A 21,262-nucleotide genomic window follows, 5' to 3' on the forward strand; every position below is an offset into this window, starting at 1 on the left:
ATATTTGTCTCTCTCTGTAATGGAGGAAGCCTCCCTTTATTAGACCCAGCTGGAGGGATGCCAATTCCCACCCTGAAGCAGCAGAGGGTGCCCTCATTGCACGCCGAGGGGGACACTGGATGGAAATCCACAGGCTTCCCTGGACAGCCCGTGCATCCCTCTTCCTCCCTCTCTGTAGGCGCCACCGCCACTCCACCCCCCTCCCCGCCCCCTGAGCAGCCCGCACTTGCCTCCCGGGAGCCGGAAAACACCCAGATGTGTACCTCGTGTACCTAGGGTAGCAGAGACCAACCCTAGGACCGGTCAACGGGGAGATCTGAGCAAATACACGGGCTCGGTGGAGCAGCCCTGCCTCCTCAATGCAGCCCCTAAGAACACCGCGCCTGCCTCCGGGACACAGGCTGAGCTGGAAACATGCATATTGGGAACCTGGGGAAGGAGAGGCCGCCCCCAGGCCAGGCGCTTGTGGAGATGGGAGCGAACTGATCGGCTCACCCGAGGCAGTCCTCTCGAAGCGACATCCCTGTCCCCTGAACACACCTCGACAGCTTCCTAGGACCTGGCTGACAAGGACAACTCAATCCCGCACACCTGGGGTAGCAGAGGCCGCCCCGAGGCCAGGAGAGGGGGCGATGGGAGGAAATTGATCGATTCGCCGAGGCATCCACCTTAGAAGCTCTGCCGCTTCCGTAGCTGCCGCTGACCTCTTCCAATTTCCTTACCACGCCTGCTGCCCCGAGCAGGCTAACTTCAAAGCTTCAGTCCGTCGAATTTGGGGGAGCGGAGGTCGCCCCCAGGCAAGGCAGCTAGGGACGTGGGATAAAATCCTATGTCTCGCCAGTGGCACACATTTCCCCGGTCGCCGCCGCTGAAGCCCGTCCCCAGACTGCACCCCGCCTCTCGAGTGTCAGTCTGTCTGACTGCCTTGCTGATTGCCTATCTATTGGAGGATGCGAGAGGCTAGACTATGTATGGGTCTGCCTGTATATCTACTGGAGGAGGAGGCGAATATTATGTCTCTCCATTTGCCTGCCTCTCTATCTATCTATCTCTCTATCTATCTGTCTGTCTATCAGTCTATGTAAAAATCGACCTATGTAGTGCAGGCACAGCAGTAGGCAAGTGTGTCTTTTGATTTGTGTGTCTGTTGGAGGAGAAAGTTAGTGTTTCTATCTCCCTATCTACCTATTTTAGGAAGAGGAGGATGCAAGCGTGTGTGTGTGTGTGTGCGTGCGGGTCTCTTTATCAAAGTATGTGTAACTGAAAGGGGAAGGGCCTACTGTGTCTGTCTAACAGTCTATGTGTGCATCTAATGGAGGAGGAGTAAGCTAGTAAGTCTCCCTGTCTATATATGAGCTATCTATCTATGCAGCTGTATGTATTCGAGAAGAAGGAGGAGGCTAGAGTGTCTATCTGTCTTTCGGCCAGAGCAGGAGAAGAGTAGTGTGTCTGTCTGTCTGTGTGTCTGTGAGTGTGTCTCTATCTATATCAAATGGAGAAGAAGAAATATTCCCATGTGTCTGGCTATCTCTCAGTATCTCTAACAGGAGAAGGTAGTGGCTACTGTGTGTATCGGTCAATCTCACTTTCCATCTATCTAATGGAGGAGGAGAAAGAATGTATTAAGTTTGTCTATCTATTATCTAATGGAGGAGGAGATTAGTGTGTCTCTCTACCTACTTAATTCAGGAGTTAGAGGAGGCTAGGTGTGTGTGTCTGTGTGTGTGCGTGTGTCTGCCTATGTATGTATCTGTCTACCTATATAATGGATGAGGAGGAGGAAGTTAGGATATACGGCTGTTTCTCAATGGATGAAGAGGCTAGTGTGTCTGTCTGTCTCTTTATTTGTCTCTCTGTCTATCTAAAGGAGGAAGCCTCCCAGTATTCGACCCACCTGGAGGGATGCCAATTGCCACCCTGAAGCAGCAGAGGGCGCCCTCATTGCAGGCCCAGGGGAACACTGGATGGAAATCTGCAGGCTTGCCTGGGCAGCCCGTGCATCCCGCTTCAGCCCTCTCTGTAGCTGCCCCCGCCCCGCCCCCGCCCCGCCCCCTCCCCGCCCCCTGACCACCCCGCACTCGCTTCCCGGGACCTGGAAAACACAGAGATGAGCACCTCGTGGACCTAGGGTAGTAGAGGCCTACCCCAGGGCCAGCCAAGAGGGAGATCTGAACATATACACGGGCTCGGTGAGTCAGCCCCGACTTCTCAGTGCAGACCCTGATCACACCGCGCCGGCCTCGGGTGGGCTGGCTGAGCTGGAAACTTGCATACTCTGAACCTGGCGCAGGAGAGGCCGCCCCCAGGCCAGGCGCTTGTGGAGATGGGAGCAAACTGATCGGCTCACCCGAGGCAGTCCGCTCCCCGCGACGTCCGTGTCCCTTGGGCTCACCTGGACAGCCTCCCAGGACCTGGCTGACAAGGAGAATTAATTGCCGCACACCTGGGGTAGCAGAGGCCGCCCCGAGGCCAGGAGAGGTGGGACGGTAGGAAAATGACCGACTCGCCGAGGCATCCCTCTTGCGTTCTGGGCTGCCTCCATATCTGCCGCTGACCACTTCCCCTGTCCTTCCCTCGCCGGCTCCCAGGAGCAGGCTGACTTCAAAGGCTTTCGTCCGGCGAACTTGGGTTAGCGGAGGCCGCCCAGTGGCAAGGCAGCTAGGGACATGGGAGAAAATCCTCTGGTTCACCAGGGGCACCCTATTCCCCGGGCCCCGCCGCCGAACCACGTAGCCAGACGGCACCCCGCCTCTAGTGTGTCTGTCTGTTTGACTGCTTGCCTGACTGACTACCTATTGGAGGATGGTTGAAGCTAGTCTATGTGTGTGTCTGTCTGTTTCTCCAACGGAGGAAGAGGCGACTAGTGTGTCTCTCTATTTGCCTGCCTCTCTATCGATCTGGCTAGCTCTCTATCTATGTGGAGAGGCATAGCAGTAAGCTAGTGTGTCATTTACTTTTCTGTCTGTTGGAGTAGAATTTTAGTGTGTCTGTATAGCTATCTAGCTCTTTGAGGAAGAGGAGAAGGCTTGTGTGTGTGTGTTTGTGTGTGTGCGCGCGTGCTCGTGGGGATCTGTCTATTTATGTATCTGTATCTAAAGGGTGAGGAGGCTACTGTATCTGCCTATCAGTCTATGTATGTATCTGATGGAGGAAGAGTAGGCTAGTATGTCTGTCTGGCTGTCTATTATCAGATATGTATGTATGTACCTATACCTAATGGAAAAAAATGAGGAGGCTTGATTATCTATCCCTCGGTCTGTCAGAGGAGGAGCAGACTAGTGTTTGTCTCTCTGTGTGTCTTGGAGTTCTGTCTATGTATATCTTATAGAGAAGAAGGAGAATATCTATGTTCTGGCTATCTGTCTGTCTCTCTAACAGGAGAAGGTACAGGCTAGTGTGTGAATCCGTCAGTCTCACTTTCCATCTATCTAAAGGAGGAGTAGAAAGAGTCTATTCCGTTTGTCTATTTATTATCTAATGGAGAAGGCGACTAGTGTGTCTCTCTACCTACTTAATTGAGGATTGGGAGGAGGCAAGGTTGTGTGTGTGTGTGTGTGTGTGTGTGTGTGTCTGTCTATGTATGTATCTGTCTACCTATATAATGGATGAGGAGGAGGAGGTTAGGATATATGGGTGTTTCTCATTGGATGAAGAGGCTAGTGTGTCTGTCTGTCTATATATTTGTCTCTCTCTGTAATGGAGGAAGCCTCCCTTTATTAGACCCAGCTGGAGGGATGCCAATTCCCACCCTGAAGCAGCAGAGGGTGCCCTCATTGCACGCCGAGGGGGACACTGGATGGAAATCCACAGGCTTCCCTGGACAGCCCGTGCATCCCTCTTCCTCCCTCTCTGTAGGCGCCACCGCCACTCCACCCCCCTCCCCGCCCCCTGAGCAGCCCGCACTTGCCTCCCGGGAGCCGGAAAACACCCAGATGTGTACCTCGTGTACCTAGGGTAGCAGAGACCAACCCTAGGACCGGTCAACGGGGAGATCTGAGCAAATACACGGGCTCGGTGGAGCAGCCCCGCCTCCTCAATGCAGCCCCTAAGAACACCGCGCCTGCCTCCGGGACACAGGCTGAGCTGGAAACATGCATATTGGGAACCTGGGGAAGGAGAGGCCGCCCCCAGGCCAGGCGCTTGTGGAGATGGGAGCGAACTGATCGGCTCACCCGAGGCAGTCCTCTCGAAGCGACATCCCTGTCCCCTGAACACACCTCGACAGCTTCCTAGGACCTGGCTGACAAGGACAACTCAATCCCGCACACCTGGTGTAGCAGAGGCCGCCCCGAGGCCAGGAGAGGGGGCGATGGGAGGAAATTGATCGATTCGCCGAGGCATCCACCTTAGAAGCTCTGCCGCTTCCGTAGCTGCCGCTGACCTCTTCCAATTTCCTTACCACGCCTGCTGCCCCGAGCAGGCTAACTTCAAAGCTTCAGTCCGTCGAATTTGGGGGAGCGGAGGTCGCCCCCAGGCAAGGCAGCTAGGGACGTGGGATAAAATCCTATGTCTCGCCAGTGGCACACATTTCCCCGGTCGCCGCCGCTGAAGCCCGTCCCCAGACTGCACCCCGCCTCTCGAGTGTCAGTCTGTCTGACTGCCTTGCTGATTGCCTATCTATTGGAGGATGCGAGAGGCTAGACTATGTATGGGTCTGCCTGTATATCTACTGGAGGAGGAGGCGAATATTATGTCTCTCCATTTGCCTGCCTCTCTATCTATCTATCTCTCTATCTATCTGTCTGTCTATCAGTCTATGTAAAAATCGACCTATGTAGTGCAGGCACAGCAGTAGGCAAGTGTGTCTTTTGATTTGTGTGTCTGTTGGAGGAGAAAGTTAGTGTTTCTATCTCCCTATCTACCTATTTTAGGAAGAGGAGGATGCAAGCGTGTGTGTGTGTGTGTGCGTGCGGGTCTCTTTATCAAAGTATGTGTAACTGAAAGGGGAAGGGCCTACTGTGTCTGTCTAACAGTCTATGTGTGCATCTAATGGAGGAGGAGTAAGCTAGTAAGTCTCCCTGTCTATATATGAGCTATCTATCTATGCAGCTGTATGTATTCGAGAAGAAGGAGGAGGCTAGAGTGTCTATCTGTCTTTCGGCCAGAGCAGGAGAAGAGTAGTGTGTCTGTCTGTCTGTGTGTCTGTGAGTGTGTCTCTATCTATATCAAATGGAGAAGAAGAAATATTCCCATGTGTCTGGCTATCTCTCAGTATCTCTAACAGGAGAAGGTAGTGGCTACTGTGTGTATCGGTCAATCTCACTTTCCATCTATCTAATGGAGGAGGAGAAAGAATGTATTAAGTTTGTCTATCTATTATCTAATGGAGGAGGAGATTAGTGTGTCTCTCTACCTACTTAATTCAGGAGTTAGAGGAGGCTAGGTGTGTGTGTCTGTGTGTGTGCGTGTGTCTGCCTATGTATGTATCTGTCTACCTATATAATGGATGAGGAGGAGGAAGTTAGGATATACGGCTGTTTCTCAATGGATGAAGAGGCTAGTGTGTCTGTCTGTCTCTTTATTTGTCTCTCTGTCTATCTAAAGGAGGAAGCCTCCCAGTATTCGACCCACCTGGAGGGATGCCAATTGCCACCCTGAAGCAGCAGAGGGCGCCCTCATTGCAGGCCCAGGGGAACACTGGATGGAAATCTGCAGGCTTGCCTGGGCAGCCCGTGCATCCCGCTTCAGCCCTCTCTGTAGCTGCCCCCGCCCCGCCCCCGCCCCGCCCCCTCCCCGCCCCCTGACCACCCCGCACTCGCTTCCCGGGACCTGGAAAACACAGAGATGAGCACCTCGTGGACCTAGGGTAGTAGAGGCCTACCCCAGGGCCAGCCAAGAGGGAGATCTGAACATATACACGGGCTCGGTGAGTCAGCCCCGACTTCTCAGTGCAGACCCTGATCACACCGCGCCGGCCTCGGGTGGGCTGGCTGAGCTGGAAACTTGCATACTCTGAACCTGGCGCAGGAGAGGCCGCCCCCAGGCCAGGCGCTTGTGGAGATGGGAGCAAACTGATCGGCTCACCCGAGGCAGTCCGCTCCCCGCGACGTCCGTGTCCCTTGGGCTCACCTGGACAGCCTCCCAGGACCTGGCTGACAAGGAGAATTAATTGCCGCACACCTGGGGTAGCAGAGGCCGCCCCGAGGCCAGGAGAGGTGGGACGGTAGGAAAATGACCGACTCGCCGAGGCATCCCTCTTGCGTTCTGGGCTGCCTCCATATCTGCCGCTGACCACTTCCCCTGTCCTTCCCTCGCCGGCTCCCAGGAGCAGGCTGACTTCAAAGGCTTTCGTCCGGCGAACTTGGGTTAGCGGAGGCCGCCCAGTGGCAAGGCAGCTAGGGACATGGGAGAAAATCCTCTGGTTCACCAGGGGCACCCTATTCCCCGGGCCCCGCCGCCGAACCACGTAGCCAGACGGCACCCCGCCTCTAGTGTGTCTGTCTGTTTGACTGCTTGCCTGACTGACTACCTATTGGAGGATGGTTGAAGCTAGTCTATGTGTGTGTCTGTCTGTTTCTCCAACGGAGGAAGAGGCGACTAGTGTGTCTCTCTATTTGCCTGCCTCTCTATCGATCTGGCTAGCTCTCTATCTATGTGGAGAGGCATAGCAGTAAGCTAGTGTGTCATTTACTTTTCTGTCTGTTGGAGTAGAATTTTAGTGTGTCTGTATAGCTATCTAGCTCTTTGAGGAAGAGGAGAAGGCTTGTGTGTGTGTGTTTGTGTGTGTGCGCGCGTGCTCGTGGGGATCTGTCTATTTATGTATCTGTATCTAAAGGGTGAGGAGGCTACTGTATCTGTCTATCAGTCTATGTATGTATCTGATGGAGGAAGAGTAGGCTAGTATGTCTGTCTGGCTGTCTATTATCAGATATGTATGTATGTACCTATACCTAATGGAAAAAAATGAGGAGGCTTGATTATCTATCCCTCGGTCTGTCAGAGGAGGAGCAGACTAGTGTTTGTCTCTCTGTGTGTCTTGGAGTTCTGTCTATGTATATCTTATAGAGAAGAAGGAGAATATCTATGTTCTGGCTATCTGTCTGTCTCTCTAACAGGAGAAGGTACAGGCTAGTGTGTGAATCCGTCAGTCTCACTTTCCATCTATCTAAAGGAGGAGTAGAAAGAGTCTATTCCGTTTGTCTATTTATTATCTAATGGAGAAGGCGACTAGTGTGTCTCTCTACCTACTTAATTGAGGATTGGGAGGAGGCAAGGTTGTGTGTGTGTGTGTGTGTGTGTGTGTGTGTCTGTCTATGTATGTATCTGTCTACCTATATAATGGATGAGGAGGAGGAGGTTAGGATATATGGGTGTTTCTCATTGGATGAAGAGGCTAGTGTGTCTGTCTGTCTATATATTTGTCTCTCTCTGTAATGGAGGAAGCCTCCCTTTATTAGACCCAGCTGGAGGGATGCCAATTCCCACCCTGAAGCAGCAGAGGGTGCCCTCATTGCACGCCGAGGGGGACACTGGATGGAAATCCACAGGCTTCCCTGGACAGCCCGTGCATCCCTCTTCCTCCCTCTCTGTAGGCACCACCGCCACTCCACCCCGCTCCCCGCCCCCTGAGCAGCCCGCACTTGCCTCCCGGGAGCCGGAAATCACCCAGATGTGTACCTCGTGTACCTAGGGTAGCAGAGACCAACCCTAGGACCGGTCAACGGGGAGATCTGAGCAAATACACGGGCTCGGTGGAGCAGCCCCGCCTCCTCAATGCAGCCCCTAAGAACACCGCGCCTGCCTCCGGGACACAGGCTGAGCTGGAAACATGCATATTGGGAACCTGGGGAAGGAGAGGCCGCCCCCAGGCCAGGCGCTTGTGGAGATGGGAGCGAACTGATCGGCTCACCCGAGGCAGTCCTCTCGAAGCGACATCCCTGTCCCCTGAACACACCTCGACAGCTTCCTAGGACCTGGCTGACAAGGACAACTCAATCCCGCACGCCTGGGGTAGCAGAGGCCGCCCCGAGGCCAGGAGAGGGGGCGATGGGAGGAAATTGATCGATTCGCCGAGGCATCCACCTTAGAAGCTCTGCCGCTTCCGTAGCTGCCGCTGACCTCTTCCAATTTCCTTACCACGCCTGCTGCCCCGAGCAGGCTAACTTCAAAGCTTCAGTCCGTCGAATTTGGGGGAGCGGAGGTCGCCCCCAGGCAAGGCAGCTAGGGACGTGGGATAAAATCCTATGTCTCGCCAGTGGCACACATGTCCCCGGTCGCCGCCGCTGAAGCCCGTCCCCAGACTGCACCCCGCCTCTCGAGTGTCAGTCTGTCTGACTGCCTTGCTGATTGCCTATCTATTGGAGGATGCGAGAGGCTAGACTATGTATGGGTCTGCCTGTATATCTACTGGAGGAGGAGGCGAATATTATGTCTCTCCATTTGCCTGCCTCTCTATCTATCTATCTCTCTATCTATCTGTCTGTCTATCAGTCTATGTAAAAATCGACCTATGTAGTGCAGGCACAGCAGTAGGCAAGTGTGTCTTTTGATTTGTGTGTCTGTTGGAGGAGAAAGTTAGTGTTTCTATCTCCCTATCTACCTATTTTAGGAAGAGGAGGATGCAAGCGTGTGTGTGTGTGTGTGCGTGCGGGTCTCTTTATCAAAGTATGTGTAACTGAAAGGGGAAGGGCCTACTGTGTCTGTCTAACAGTCTATGTGTGCATCTAATGGAGGAGGAGTAAGCTAGTAAGTCTCCCTGTCTATATATGAGCTATCTATCTATGCAGCTGTATGTATTCGAGAAGAAGGAGGAGGCTAGAGTGTCTATCTGTCTTTCGGCCAGAGCAGGAGAAGAGTAGTGTGTCTGTCTGTCTGTGTGTCTGTGAGTGTGTCTCTATCTATATCAAATGGAGAAGAAGAAATATTCCCATGTGTCTGGCTATCTCTCAGTATCTCTAACAGGAGAAGGTAGTGGCTACTGTGTGTATCGGTCAATCTCACTTTCCATCTATCTAATGGAGGAGGAGAAAGAATGTATTAAGTTTGTCTATCTATTATCTAATGGAGGAGGAGATTAGTGTGTCTCTCTACCTACTTAATTCAGGAGTTAGAGGAGGCTAGGTGTGTGTGTCTGTGTGTGTGCGTGTGTCTGCCTATGTATGTATCTGTCTACCTATATAATGGATGAGGAGGAGGAAGTTAGGATATACGGCTGTTTCTCAATGGATGAAGAGGCTAGTGTGTCTGTCTGTCTCTTTATTTGTCTCTCTGTCTATCTAAAGGAGGAAGCCTCCCAGTATTCGACCCACCTGGAGGGATGCCAATTGCCACCCTGAAGCAGCAGAGGGCGCCCTCATTGCAGGCCCAGGGGAACACTGGATGGAAATCTGCAGGCTTGCCTGGGCAGCCCGTGCATCCCGCTTCAGCCCTCTCTGTAGCTGCCCCCGCCCCGCCCCCGCCCCGCCCCCTCCCCGCCCCCTGACCACCCCGCACTCGCTTCCCGGGACCTGGAAAACACAGAGATGAGCACCTCGTGGACCTAGGGTAGTAGAGGCCTACCCCAGGGCCAGCCAAGAGGGAGATCTGAACATATACACGGGCTCGGTGAGTCAGCCCCGACTTCTCAGTGCAGACCCTGATCACACCGCGCCGGCCTCGGGTGGGCTGGCTGAGCTGGAAACTTGCATACTCTGAACCTGGCGCAGGAGAGGCCGCCCCCAGGCCAGGCGCTTGTGGAGATGGGAGCAAACTGATCGGCTCACCCGAGGCAGTCCGCTCCCCGCGACGTCCGTGTCCCTTGGGCTCACCTGGACAGCCTCCCAGGACCTGGCTGACAAGGAGAATTAATTGCCGCACACCTGGGGTAGCAGAGGCCGCCCCGAGGCCAGGAGAGGTGGGACGGTAGGAAAATGACCGACTCGCCGAGGCATCCCTCTTGCGTTCTGGGCTGCCTCCATATCTGCCGCTGACCACTTCCCCTGTCCTTCCCTCGCCGGCTCCCAGGAGCAGGCTGACTTCAAAGGCTTTCGTCCGGCGAACTTGGGTTAGCGGAGGCCGCCCAGTGGCAAGGCAGCTAGGGACATGGGAGAAAATCCTCTGGTTCACCAGGGGCACCCTATTCCCCGGGCCCCGCCGCCGAACCACGTAGCCAGACGGCACCCCGCCTCTAGTGTGTCTGTCTGTTTGACTGCTTGCCTGACTGACTACCTATTGGAGGATGGTTGAAGCTAGTCTATGTGTGTGTCTGTCTGTTTCTCCAACGGAGGAAGAGGCGACTAGTGTGTCTCTCTATTTGCCTGCCTCTCTATCGATCTGGCTAGCTCTCTATCTATGTGGAGAGGCATAGCAGTAAGCTAGTGTGTCATTTACTTTTCTGTCTGTTGGAGTAGAATTTTAGTGTGTCTGTATAGCTATCTAGCTCTTTGAGGAAGAGGAGAAGGCTTGTGTGTGTGTGTTTGTGTGTGTGCGCGCGTGCTCGTGGGGATCTGTCTATTTATGTATCTGTATCTAAAGGGTGAGGAGGCTACTGTATCTGTCTATCAGTCTATGTATGTATCTGATGGAGGAAGAGTAGGCTAGTATGTCTGTCTGGCTGTCTATTATCAGATATGTATGTATGTACCTATACCTAATGGAAAAAAATGAGGAGGCTTGATTATCTATCCCTCGGTCTGTCAGAGGAGGAGCAGACTAGTGTTTGTCTCTCTGTGTGTCTTGGAGTTCTGTCTATGTATATCTTATAGAGAAGAAGGAGAATATCTATGTTCTGGCTATCTGTCTGTCTCTCTAACAGGAGAAGGTACAGGCTAGTGTGTGAATCCGTCAGTCTCACTTTCCATCTATCTAAAGGAGGAGTAGAAAGAGTCTATTCCGTTTGTCTATTTATTATCTAATGGAGAAGGCGACTAGTGTGTCTCTCTACCTACTTAATTGAGGATTGGGAGGAGGCAAGGTTGTGTGTGTGTGTGTGTGTGTGTGTGTGTGTGTGTGTCTGTCTATGTATGTATCTGTCTACCTATATAATGGATGAGGAGGAGGAGGTTAGGATATATGGGTGTTTCTCATTGGATGAAGAGGCTAGTGTGTCTGTCTGTCTATATATTTGTCTCTCTCTGTAATGGAGGAAGCCTCCCTTTATTAGACCCAGCTGGAGGGATGCCAATTCCCACCCTGAAGCAGCAGAGGGTGCCCTCATTGCACGCCGAGGGGGACACTGGATGGAAATCCACAGGCTTCCCTGGACAGCCCGTGCATCCCTCTTCCTCCCTCTCTGTAGGCGCCACCGCCACTCCACCCCCCTCCCCGCCCCCTGAGCAGCCCGCACTTGCCTCCCGGGAGCCGGAAATCACCCAGATGTGTACCTCGTGTACCTAGGGTAGCAGAGACCAACCCTAGGACCGGTCAACGGGGAGATCTGAGCAAATACACGGGCTCGGTGGAGCAGCCCCGCCTCCTCAATGCAGCCCCTAAGAACACCGCGCCTGCCTCCGGGACACAGGCTGAGCTGGAAACATGCATATTGGGAACCTGGGGAAGGAGAGGCCGCCCCCAGGCCAGGCGCTTGTGGAGATGGGAGCGAACTGATCGGCTCACCCGAGGCAGTCCTCTCGAAGCGACATCCCTGTCCCCTGAACACACCTCGACAGCTTCCTAGGACCTGGCTGACAAGGACAACTCAATCCCGCACGCCTGGGGTAGCAGAGGCCGCCCCGAGGCCAGGAGAGGGGGCGATGGGAGGAAATTGATCGATTCGCCGAGGCATCCACCTTAGAAGCTCTGCCGCTTCCGTAGCTGCCGCTGACCTCTTCCAATTTCCTTACCACGCCTGCTGCCCCGAGCAGGCTAACTTCAAAGCTTCAGTCCGTCGAATTTGGGGGAGCGGAGGTCGCCCCCAGGCAAGGCAGCTAGGGACGTGGGATAAAATCCTATGTCTCGCCAGTGGCACACATGTCCCCGGTCGCCGCCGCTGAAGCCCGTCCCCAGACTGCACCCCGCCTCTCGAGTGTCAGTCTGTCTGACTGCCTTGCTGATTGCCTATCTATTGGAGGATGCGAGAGGCTAGACTATGTATGGGTCTGCCTGTATATCTACTGGAGGAGGAGGCGAATATTATGTCTCTCCATTTGCCTGCCTCTCTATCTATCTATCTCTCTATGTATCTGTCTGTCTATCAGTCTATGTAAAAATCGACCTATGTAGTGCAGGCACAGCAGTAGGCAAGTGTGTCTTTTGATTTGTGTGTCTGTTGGAGGAGAAAGTTAGTGTTTCTATCTCCCTATCTACCTATTTTAGGAAGAGGAGGATGCAAGCGTGTGTGTGTGTGTGTGCGTGCGGGTCTCTTTATCAAAGTATGTGTAACTGAAAGGGGAAGGGCCTACTGTGTCTGTCTAACAGTCTATGTGTGCATCTAATGGAGGAGGAGTAAGCTAGTAAGTCTCTCTGTCTATATATGAGCTATCTATCTATGCAGCTGTATGTATTCGAGAAGAAGGAGGAGGCTAGAGTGTCTATCTGTCTTTCGGCCAGAGCAGGAGAAGAGTAGTGTGTCTGTCTGTCTGTGTGTCTGTGAGTGTGTCTCTATCTATATCAAATGGAGAAGAAGAAATATTCCCATGTGTCTGGCTATCTCTCAGTATCTCTAACAGGAGAAGGTAGTGGCTACTGTGTGTATCGGTCAATCTCACTTTCCATCTATCTAATGGAGGAGGAGAAAGAATGTATTAAGTTTGTCTATCTATTATCTAATGGAGGAGGAGATTAGTGTGTCTCTCTACCTACTTAATTCAGGAGTTAGAGGAGGCTAGGTGTGTGTGTCTGTGTGTGTGCGTGTGTCTGCCTATGTATGTATCTGTCTACCTATATAATGGATGAGGAGGAGGAAGTTAGGATATACGGCTGTTTCTCAATGGATGAAGAGGCTAGTGTGTCTGTCTGTCTCTTTATTTGTCTCTCTGTCTATCTAAAGGAGGAAGCCTCCCAGTATTCGACCCACCTGGAGGGATGCCAATTGCCACCCTGAAGCAGCAGAGGGCGCCCTCATTGCAGGCCCAGGGGAACACTGGATGGAAATCTGCAGGCTTGCCTGGGCAGCCCGTGCATCCCGCTTCAGCCCTCTCTGTAGCTGCCCCCGCCCCGCCCCCGCCCCGCCCCCTCCCCGCCCCCTGACCACCCCGCACTCGCTTCCCGGGACCTGGAAAACACAGAGATGAGCACCTCGTGGACCTAGGGTAGTAGAGGCCTACCCCAGGGCCAGCCAAGAGGGAGATCTGAACATATACACGGGCTCGGTGAGTCAGCCCCGACTTCTCAGTGCAGACCCTGATCACACCGCGCCGGCCTCGGGTGGGCTGGCTGAGCTGGAAACTTGCATACTCTGAACCTGGCGCAGGAGAGGCCGCCCCCAGGCCAGGCGCTTGTGGAGATGGGAGCAAACTGATCGGCTCACCCGAGGCAGTCCGCTCCCCGCGACGTCCGTGTCCCTTGGGCTCACCTGGACAGCCTCCCAGGACCTGGCTGACAAGGAGAATTAATTGCCGCACACCTGGGGTAGCAGAGGCCGCCCCGAGGCCAGGAGAGGTGGGACGGTAGGAAAATGACCGACTCGCCGAGGCATCCCTCTTGCGTTCTGGGCTGCCTCCATATCTGCCGCTGACCACTTCCCCTGTCCTTCCCTCGCCGGCTCCCAGGAGCAGGCTGACTTCAAAGGCTTTCGTCCGGCGAACTTGGGTTAGCGGAGGCCGCCCAGTGGCAAGGCAGCTAGGGACATGGGAGAAAATCCTCTGGTTCACCAGGGGCACCCTATTCCCCGGGCCCCGCCGCCGAACCACGTAGCCAGACGGCACCCCGCCTCTAGTGTGTCTGTCTGTTTGACTGCTTGCCTGACTGACTACCTATTGGAGGATGGTTGAAGCTAGTCTATGTGTGTGTCTGTCTGTTTCTCCAACGGAGGAAGAGGCGACTAGTGTGTCTCTCTATTTGCCTGCCTCTCTATCGATCTGGCTAGCTCTCTATCTATGTGGAGAGGCATAGCAGTAAGCTAGTGTGTCATTTACTTTTCTGTCTTTTGGAGTAGAATTTTAGTGTGTCTGTATAGCTATCTAGCTCTTTGAGGAAGAGGAGAAGGCTTGTGTGTGTGTGTTTGTGTGTGTGCGCGCGTGCTCGTGGGGATCTGTCTATTTATGTATCTGTATCTAAAGGGTGAGGAGGCTACTGTATCTGTCTATCAGTCTATGTATGTATCTGATGGAGGAAGAGTAGGCTAGTATGTCTGTCTGGCTGTCTATTATCAGAAATGTATGTATGTACCTATACCTAATGGAAAAAAATGAGGAGGCTTGATTATCTATCCCTCGGTCTGTCAGAGGAGGAGCAGACTAGTGTTTGTCTCTCTGTGTGTCTTGGAGTTCTGTCTATGTATATCTTATAGAGAAGAAGGAGAATATCTATGTTCTGGCTATCTGTCTGTCTCTCTAACAGGAGAAGGTACAGGCTAGTGTGTGAATCCGTCAGTCTCACTTTCCATCTATCTAAAGGAGGAGTAGAAAGAGTCTATTCCGTTTGTCTATTTATTATCTAATGGAGAAGGCGACTAGTGTGTCTCTCTACCTACTTAATTGAGGATTGGGAGGAGGCAAGGTTGTGTGTGTGTGTGTGTGTGTGTGTGTGTGTGTGTGTGTGTGTGTGTCTATGTATGTATCTGTCTACCTATATAATGGATGAGGAGGAGGAGGTTAGGATATATGGGTGTTTCTCATTGGATGAAGAGGCTAGTGTGTCTGTCTGTCTATATATTTGTCTCTCTCTGTAATGGAGGAAGCCTCCCTTTATTAGACCCAGCTGGAGGGATGCCAATTCCCACCCTGAAGCAGCAGAGGGTGCCCTCATTGCACGCCGAGGGGGACACTGGATGGAAATCCACAGGCTTCCCTGGACAGCCCGTGCATCCCTCTTCCTCCCTCTCTGTAGGCGCCACCGCCACTCCACCCCCCTCCCCGCCCCCTGAGCAGCCCGCACTTGCCTCCCGGGAGCCGGAAAACACCCAGATGTGTACCTCGTGTACCTAGGGTAGCAGAGACCAACCCTAGGACCGGTCAACGGGGAGATCTGAGCAAATACACGGGCTCGGTGGAGCAGCCCCGCCTCCTCAATGCAGCCCCTAAGAACACCGCGCCTGCCTCCGGGACACAGGCTGAGCTGGAAACATGCATATTGGGAACCTGGGGAAGGAGAGGCCGCCCCCAGGCCAGGCGCTTGTGGAGATGGGAGCGAACTGATCGGCTCACCCGAGGCAGTCCTCTCGAAGCGACATCCCTGTCCCCTGAACACACCTCGACAGCTTCCTAGGACCTGGCTGACAAGGACAACTCAATCCCGCACACCTGGGGTAGCAGAGGCCGCCCCGAGGCCAGGAGAGGGGGCGATGGGAGGAAATTGATCGATTCGCCGAGGCATCCACCTTAGAAGCTCTGCCGCTTCCTTAGCTGCCGCTGACCTCTTCCAATTTCCTTACCACGCCTGCTGCCCCGAGCAGGCTAACTTCAAAGCTTCAGTCCGTCGAATTTGGGGGAGCGGAGGTCGCCCCCAGGCAAGGCAGCTAGGGACGTGGGATAAAATCCTATGTCTCGCCAGTGGCACACATGTCCCCGGTCGCCGCCGCTGAAGCCCGTCCCCAGACTGCACCCCGCCTCTCGAGTGTCAGTCTGTCTGACTGCCTTGCTGATTGCCTATCTATTGGAGGATGCGAGAGGCTAGACTATGTATGGGTCTGCCTGTATATCTACTGGAGGAGGAGGCGAATATTATGTCTCTCCATTTGCCTGCCTCTCTATCTATCTATCTCTCTATCTATCAGTCTGTCTATCAGTCTATGTAAAAATCGACCTATGTAGTGCAGGCACAGCAGTAGGCAAGTGTGTCTTTTGATTTGTGTGTCTGTTGGAGGAGAAAGTTAGTGTTTCTATCTCCCTATCTACCTATTTTAGGAAGAGGAGGATGCAAGCGTGTGTGTGTGTGTGTGCGTGCGGGTCTCTTTATCAAAGTATGTGTAACTGAAAGGGGAAGGGCCTACTGTGTCTGTCTAACAGTCTATGTGTGCATCTAATGGAGGAGGAGTAAGCTAGTAAGTCTCTCTGTCTATATATGAGCTATCTATCTATGCAGCTGTATGTATTCGAGAAGAAGGAGGAGGCTAGAGTGTCTATCTGTCTTTCGGCCAGAGCAGGAGAAGAGTAGTGTGTCTGTCTGTCTGTGTGTCTGTGAGTGTGTCTCTATCTATATCAAATGGAGAAGAAGAAATATTCCCATGTGTCTGGCTATCTCTCAGTATCTCTAACAGGAGAAGGTAGTGGCTACTGTGTGTATCGGTCAATCTCACTTTCCATCTATCTAATGGGGGAGGAGAAAGAATGTATTAAGTTTGTCTATCTATTATCTAATGGAGGAGGAGATTAGTGTGTCTCTCTACCTACTTAATTCAGGAGTTAGAGGAGGCTAGGTGTGTGTGTCTGTGTGTGTGCGTGTGTCTGCCTATGTATGTATCTGTCTACCTATATAATGGATGAGGAGGAGGAAGTTAGGATATACGGCTGTTTCTCAATGGATGAAGAGGCTAGTGTGTCTGTCTGTCTCTTTATTTGTCTCTCTGTCTATCTAAAGGAGGAAGCCTCCCAGTATTCGACCCACCTGGAGGGATGCCAATTGCCACCCTGAAGCAGCAGAGGGCGCCCTCATTGCAGGCCCAGGGGAACACTGGATGGAAATCTGCAGGCTTGCCTGGGCAGCCCGTGCATCCCGCTTCAGCCCTCTCTGTAGCTGCCCCCGCCCCGCCCCCGCCCCGCCCCCTCCCCGCCCCCTGACCACCCCGCACTCGCTTCCCGGGACCTGGAAAACACAGAGATGAGCACCTCGTGGACCTAGGGTAGTAGAGGCCTACCCCAGGGCCAGCCAAGAGGGAGATCTGAACATATACACGGGCTCGGTGAGTCAGCCCCGACTTCTCAGTGCAGACCCTGATCACACCGCGCCGGCCTCGGGTGGGCTGGCTGAGCTGGAAACTTGCATACTCTGAACCTGGCGCAGGAGAGGCCGCCCCCAGGCCAGGCGCTTGTGGAGATGGGAGCAAACTGATCGGCTCACCCGAGGCAGTCCGCTCCCCGCGACGTCCGTGTCCCTTGGGCTCACCTGGACAGCCTCCCAGGACCTGGCTGACAAGGAGAATTAATTGCCGCACACCTGGGGTAGCAGAGGCCGCCCCGAGGCCAGGAGAGGTGGGACGGTAGGAAAATGACCGACTCGCCGAGGCATCCCTCTTGCGTTCTGGGCTGCCTCCATATCTGCCGCTGACCACTTCCCCTGTCCTTCCCTCGCCGGCTCCCAGGAGCAGGCTGACTTCAAAGGCTTTCGTCCGGCGAACTTGGGTTAGCGGAGGCCGCCCAGTGGCAAGGCAGCTAGGGACATGGGAGAAAATCCTCTGGTTCACCAGGGGCACCCTATTCCCCGGGCCCCGCCGCCGAACCACGTAGCCAGACGGCACCCCGCCTCTAGTGTGTCTGTCTGTTTGACTGCTTGCCTGACTGACTACCTATTGGAGGATGGTTGAAGCTAGTCTATGTGTGTGTCTGTCTGTTTCTCCAACGGAGGAAGAGGCGACTAGTGTGTCTCTCTATTTGCCTGCCTCTCTATCGATCTGGCTAGCTCTCTATCTATGTGGAGAGGCATAGCAGTAAGCTAGTGTGTCATTTACTTTTCTGTCTGTTGGAGTAGAATTTTAGTGTGTCTGTATAGCTATCTAGCTCTTTGAGGAAGAGGAGAAGGCTTGTGTGTGTGTGTTTGTGTGTGTGCGCGCGTGCTCGTGGGGATCTGTCTATTTATGTATCTGTATCTAAAGGGTGAGGAGGCTACTGTATCTGTCTATCAGTCTATGTATGTATCTGATGGAGGAAGAGTAGGCTAGTATGTCTGTCTGGCTGTCTATTATCAGATATGTATGTATGTACCTATACCTAATGGAAAAAAATGAGGAGGCTTGATTATCTATCCCTCGGTCTGTCAGAGGAGGAGCAGACTAGTGTTTGTCTCTCTGTGTGTCTTGGAGTTCTGTCTATGTATATCTTATAGAGAAGAAGGAGAATATCTATGTTCTGGCTATCTGTCTGTCTCTCTAACAGGAGAAGGTACAGGCTAGTGTGTGAATCCGTCAGTCTCACTTTCCATCTATCTAAAGGAGGAGTAGAAAGAGTCTATTCCGTTTGTCTATTTATTATCTAATGGAGAAGGCGACTAGTGTGTCTCTCTACCTACTTAATTGAGGATTGGGAGGAGGCAAGGTTGTGTGTGTGTGTGTGTGTGTGTGTGTGTGTCTGTCTATGTATGTATCTGTCTACCTATATAATGGATGAGGAGGAGGAGGTTAGGATATATGGGTGTTTCTCATTGGATGAAGAGGCTAGTGTGTCTGTCTGTCTATATATTTGTCTCTCTCTGTAATGGAGGAAGCCTCCCTTTATTAGACCCAGCTGGAGGGATGCCAATTCCCACCCTGAAGCAGCAGAGGGTGCCCTCATTGCACGCCGAGGGGGACACTGGATGGAAATCCACAGGCTTCCCTGGACAGCCCGTGCATCCCTCTTCCTCCCTCTCTGTAGGCGCCACCGCCACTCCACCCCCCTCCCCGCCCCCTGAGCAGCCCGCACTTGCCTCCCGGGAGCCGGAAAACACCCAGATGTGTACCTCGTGTACCTAGGGTAGCAGAGACCAACCCTAGGACCGGTCAACGGGGAGATCTGAGCAAATACACGGGCTCGGTGGAGCAGCCCCGCCTCCTCAATGCAGCCCCTAAGAACACCGCGCCTGCCTCCGGGACACAGGCTGAGCTGGAAACATGCATATTGGGAACCTGGGGAAGGAGAGGCCGCCCCCAGGCCAGGCGCTTGTGGAGATGGGAGCGAACTGATCGGCTCACCCGAGGCAGTCCTCTCGAAGCGACATCCCTGTCCCCTGAACACACCTCGACAGCTTCCTAGGACCTGGCTGACAAGGACAACTCAATCCCGCACACCTGGGGTAGCAGAGGCCGCCCCGAGGCCAGGAGAGGGGGCGATGGGAGGAAATTGATCGATTCGCCGAGGCATCCACCTTAGAAGCTCTGCCGCTTCCGTAGCTGCCGCTGACCTCTTCCAATTTCCTTACCACGCCTGCTGCCCCGAGCAGGCTAACTTCAAAGCTTCAGTCCGTCGAATTTGGGGGAGCGGAGGTCGCCCCCAGGCAAGGCAGCTAGGGACGTGGGATAAAATCCTATGTCTCGCCAGTGGCACACATGTCCCCGGTCGCCGCCGCTGAAGCCCGTCCCCAGACTGCACCCCGCCTCTCGAGTGTCAGTCTGTCTGACTGCCTTGCTGATTGCCTATCTATTGGAGGATGCGAGAGGCTAGACTATGTATGGGTCTGCCTGTATATCTACTGGAGGAGGAGGCGAATATTATGTCTCTCCATTTGCCTGCCTCTCTATCTATCTATCTCTCTATCTATCTGTCTGTCTATCAGTCTATGTAAAAATCGACCTATGTAGTGCAGGCACAGCAGTAGGCAAGTGTGTCTTTTGATTTGTGTGTCTGTTGGAGGAGAAAGTTAGTGTTTCTATCTCCCTATCTACCTATTTTAGGAAGAGGAGGATGCAAGCGTGTGTGTGTGTGTGTGCGTGCGGGTCTCTTTATCAAAGTATGTGTAACTGAAAGGGGAAGGGCCTACTGTGTCTGTCTAACAGTCTATGTGTGCATCTAATGGAGGAGGAGTAAGCTAGTAAGTCTCTCTGTCTATATATGAGCTATCTATCTATGCAGCTGTATGTATTCGAGAAGAAGGAGGAGGCTAGAGTGTCTATCTGTCTTTCGGCCAGAGCAGGAGAAGAGTAGTGTGTCTGTCTGTCTGTGTGTCTGTGAGTGTGTCTCTATCTATATCAAATGGAGAAGAAGAAATATTCCCATGTGTCTGGCTATCTCTCAGTATCTCTAACAGGAGAAGGTAGTGGCTACTGTGTGTATCGGTCAATCTCACTTTCCATCTATCTAATGGAGGAGGAGAAAGAATGTATTAAGTTTGTCTATCTATTATCTAATGGAGGAGGAGATTAGTGTGTCTCTCTACCTACTTAATTCAGGAGTTAGAGGAGGCTAGGTGTGTGTGTCTGTGTGTGTGCGTGTGTCTGCCTATGTATGTATCTGTCTACCTATATAATGGATGAGGAGGAGGAAGTTAGGATATACGGCTGTTTCTCAATGGATGAAGAGGCTAGTGTGTCTGTCTGTCTCTTTATTTGTCTCTCTGTCTGTCTAAAGGAGGAAGCCTCCCAGTATTCGACCCACCTGGAGGGATGCCAATTGCCACCCTGAAGCAGCAGAGGGCGCCCTCATTGCAGGCCCAGGGGAACACTGGATGGAAATCTGCAGGCTTGCCTGGGCAGCCCGTGCATCCCGCTTCAGCCCTCTCTGTAGCTGCCCCCGCCCCGCCCCCGCCCCGCCCCCTCCCCGCCCCCTGACCACCCCGCACTCGCTTCCCGGGACCTGGAAAACACAGAGATGAGCACCTCGTGGACCTAGGGTAGTAGAGGCCTACCCCAGGGCCAGCCAAGAGGGAGATCTGAACATATACACGGGCTCGGTGAGTCAGCCCCGACTTCTCAGTGCAGACCCTGATCACACCGCGCCGGCCTCGGGTGGGCTGGCTGAGCTGGAAACTTGCATACTCTGAACCTGGCGCAGGAGAGGCCGCCCCCAGGCCAGGCGCTTGTGGAGATGGGAGCAAACTGATCGGCTCACCCGAGGCAGTCCGCTCCCCGCGACGTCCGTGTCCCTTGGGCTCACCTGGACAGCCTCCCAGGACCTGGCTGACAAGGAGAATTAATTGCCGCACACCTGGGGTAGCAGAGGCCGCCCCGAGGCCAGGAGAGGTGGGACGGTAGGAAAATGACCGACTCGCCGAGGCATCCCTCTTGCGTTCTGGGCTGCCTCCATATCTGCCGCTGACCACTTCCCCTGTCCTTCCCTCGCCGGCTCCCAGGAGCAGGCTGACTTCAAAGGCTTTCGTCCGGCGAACTTGGGTTAGCGGAGGCCGCCCAGTGGCAAGGCAGCTAGGGACATGGGAGAAAATCCTCTGGTTCACCAGGGGCACCCTATTCCCCGGGCCCCGCCGCCGAACCACGTAGCCAGACGGCACCCCGCCTCTAGTGTGTCTGTCTGTTTGACTGCTTGCCTGACTGACTACCTATTGGAGGATGGTTGAAGCTAGTCTATGTGTGTGTCTGTCTGTTTCTCCAACGGAGGAAGAGGCG

The sequence above is a fragment of the Camelus bactrianus genome, chromosome 1, assembly GCF_048773025.1.
Source record: "Camelus bactrianus isolate YW-2024 breed Bactrian camel chromosome 1, ASM4877302v1, whole genome shotgun sequence".
NCBI lineage: Eukaryota > Metazoa > Chordata > Mammalia > Artiodactyla > Camelidae > Camelus > Camelus bactrianus.